This window comes from Marmota flaviventris, chromosome 13 (genome assembly GCF_047511675.1).
Source record: "Marmota flaviventris isolate mMarFla1 chromosome 13, mMarFla1.hap1, whole genome shotgun sequence".
NCBI classification, from domain to species: domain Eukaryota; kingdom Metazoa; phylum Chordata; class Mammalia; order Rodentia; family Sciuridae; genus Marmota; species Marmota flaviventris.
In genome coordinates, this window is record NC_092510.1 from 2,146,105 (window position 1) to 2,149,801 (window position 3,697).

Below are 3,697 nucleotides of genomic sequence, written 5' to 3' on the forward strand. Positions count from 1 at the left end.
TAAAATGTTTGTTTAAGTTAGGGTTAAAGAATTAACATATATATGTGGATATATGAATATTCATTTGAATGTACATGTGAAATTCTGTATGAAAACAGATACATACATGTTCTGACAAAGGGAATAATAAAATGTGAGTCATGTGTTTATATATTTTATAAATATGGGAAATGAAATGATATATATTATAAAGGATTTATTGTTATAAAATATGTATATTAGATATTGAAAATTGAGTTAGAAGTAAAAATACCCTTTAATATTGATATAGGTGTACATGGATTTATATAAAAATTGGTTAATATGTAGAGGTAAGGTTAGGTTTAGTATGAAATTTTGGTTTTGAGTTATTGTTAGGATTAAAAAATTAGCATGTATATGTGGAAATATAAATAGTCCTAAGAATGTACATGAAAATATGTACAAAATATATATAAATATACATGTTGTGACACAGAGAAGTGTAAAATATCAGTCATATGACTACACTTCCTGTATATAGGTTGATTGGAGGATATATACTATAAATGATATATATTAATATATGTGCAGATTTAAATTTGATAATTAAAAATGGAAGTCAAAATACAATTTAAAATTTATATTGGTGTATTTTGATTCAAGTCAAATTTGACTTAGATATAGAGATAATGTAAAGGCAATATAAATTTTGGTTTGAGTTAGGATTAGGGTATAGAATGGACACATATGCTGGAAAATATCTGTATTCACATGACTGACATGTAAAAATATGTAAAAAAAACATAAAAGATACATGTCCTGACACAAGGGAGAGTGTTTTGTAAATAATGTTATGAGACCTTTTGTAAATATGGAGTTAGAAATAAATACCCTATAAATGATATAATGATATGTATGTAAATTTATTATTGAAAATAGAAGTCAAAGTTCACTCTAAAATTCTTATTAGTGTATAAAGGTTGAAGTAAAATTTTCCTTTCTTATAGAAGTAATATAAGGATAAATTTAAAATTTTGGATTGTGTTAAGGTTTTAGTGAAAGAATGAATATTTGAATTGGGAAATATCAATATTCATAAGAATATACTATGATATTATGTTTCATAACATATATAAACACACATGTTGTGACACAGGCATGAGTAAAATGTAAGTCATGTGATTACAAATTTGGTAAACATGGGGATGAAGAATGTATCCTATAAATAATATATACTAGTATATATGCAAATTTAATATTGATAATTGAACATATAAGTTAAAATACACATAAAATTTTATTATAGTTTACATGCTTTTAATAAAATTTGGTTTAGTAATTGAGATAAGTTAAGTGTTTACATAAAATTTTGGGTTGAGTTAGGGTTATAATTAGCAAGTGTTTGTGGAAATATGAATATTTCTAACAATACAACTATGAAATTATGTACAAAAACATACATGTGGTAATACAAGGAAGAATTAAAAAGCGAGCCATGTAATTATACATTTTGTAATGATGGGACTTCAAGGATACATATCCCATAAAAGATGTAGCATAATACAAATGCAAATTTAACATTGATAATTGAAAACAGAAGTCAGGATACACTTTAAAATCCATATCGTTGTCAGTCACAGTGGTGAACACCTGTAATTCCAGCCACTTTGAAGGCTGAAATGGGAGGATTATGAGTTTCAAGACAGCCCCAGCAGCAGCAAGGTGCTAAACAATCCTGTCTCTAAATAAAATACAAAATAGGTCTGGAGATGTGGCTCTGTCCTCAAGTGCGAGTGAGTTCAATTCTGGTTTAAAAAAAAATCATATTTTGGTATATGGATGTAAGTAAAATTTGGTTTAGATATAGAGGTAAGATAAGGGTTAATATAATCCTTGTTTGTGTTAGGATTAGGGGTAAAGACTGAATATGTATATCAGGAAATATAAGTATTCATAAGATTGTAAAAGTGAAAATATGAATGAAAACATAGACACGTGTTCTGACACAATGAAGAGTAAAATGTTGAGTCATGTGATTACATGTTAGAAGTCAAATAAATATCAATTCAAATTAACTTAATCAGATTCCCTATTTTGTTTTTCAAATTCATTCCAATCTATACAGCAGAAATATTAAATGTTTATAAAACATACTTAAATTGAAATGCTTTCAATGCAAAACAATTGAATCACAAAACAATGCATTATGGTCTCATCAGTATATTTATAAATCACTGTAATGAAAAACTAACAGTTGCAAATAAGTAGATGATATACAATATAGAAATGTTTATCCAACTAATGACTTTAGACACAAAGAACACACAATGTCAATTAGTGTTATTCTTTCAATTTTACTACATGAGACAATAAACCAAATGTTCAAGTTCTAGTAGTTGTAATAAAATTAAGCTACTTTCTAAAATAGATATAAAAGTACTTAAGTTTGGGCTGCAGTTGTAGCTCAGTGGTACAGCACTTGCCTAGCATGAGTGAGGCACTGGGTTCTATCCTCAGCACCATCTACAACTAAAAAATATATAAATTAAAATATTTTTTAAAGTATTCAAGTTTTTAGAAAATTTTGACTTTCCAGTTGGCAACAGGACCACAATGTGCCAATAGAGCAAATCAGGAGTAAGGCATGTAGACCCCCATCCTGTTTCAAATCTGGTGTTACTGTAGAATACTGTAGAATACTGGGATTCTTACAAGAATCTCACATAAAGCCCAAGAACATATTCAATACAAAACTACCCTATGTACTTTGGGTTTTTTTGTTTTGTATTTTTAAGCAGCAATCAGACATTTAACCTAATTAGAGAATCATTTTAGAAGTCATAATAGCTGGGATAGGTGTGGTGGGGCACAAGTGTAACTCAAACACTCAGGATGAAGAGGTATGAGGATGGTAAGCTTGAGGTCAGGCTGGGCAATTTACCAAGAACCTGTCTCAAAATTAAAAATAAAAAGGACTGTGGCTGGGGTTAGGTAGTAAAGAACCTTTGAGTTCAACCCCCAGTTTAACAACAACAACAAAATCCCACAGTGGTATTCATCTTTCTTTTCCACTGAAAGGGTAAAGTACAAGGGGTCACCACAACTTGTTACAGACACTAAAATCCAATTAGTAATTCCAACACCACCTGCTGTTCTAGCAGGAAGGCTACCAGGTGGTCTAGTGGTGTTATCCATTTCCTCAGCACAACAGTCACAGGGGCAGAACAATACTTCCAAATGAGTGACATCATCAAGGTAGCTTGCAATGTATAGAAAGCAACACTTAAAAATCTTTTTATCTTGGCTAGTTGAGCAGTCCGTGCTTTCACATAAGTCTTGAGCTGGTCCACCATCTTTTTGATCTTCCATTCCAGCCTGGCATATCTGGCAAACTCATCCATCTGGTTAACCATGGAGAACTCTTGCTTCATATCCTGGATCTCTGCCCTCATCTGTGGCTCTGGCTCTGCATCATTCTGCAGCACTCTGGACATGAAGGAGGAAAAGATCAGAAGGAGGATCAGAAGGACATTGCATCCAAACAGGAAGCAGAGGACCAGCAGCCACGTCCAGCTGTGGGACTTGGTCAAGTTTTTCCATTCTTCCTAGATACTCCCTGCAGCCCAGACACCTCTAACAGAAGCTCCAAGAGGACCTCATCAGTAGGCGCATCCGCAACTGTACAGTGAGTCCCACTAGCCCTGCTTCCTTGAATGAGGTTTGTAAAATTTATTCC

General features: G+C 31.8%; 1 pseudogene; it reads right to left on the minus strand.

Moving 5' to 3' along the window:
* Positions 1–3,016: 3,016 nt before the first annotated feature.
* Positions 3,017–3,455, minus strand: LOC139701584 (guided entry of tail-anchored proteins factor 1 pseudogene; annotated as a pseudogene).
* Between the last annotated feature and the right edge of the window lie 242 nt (positions 3,456–3,697).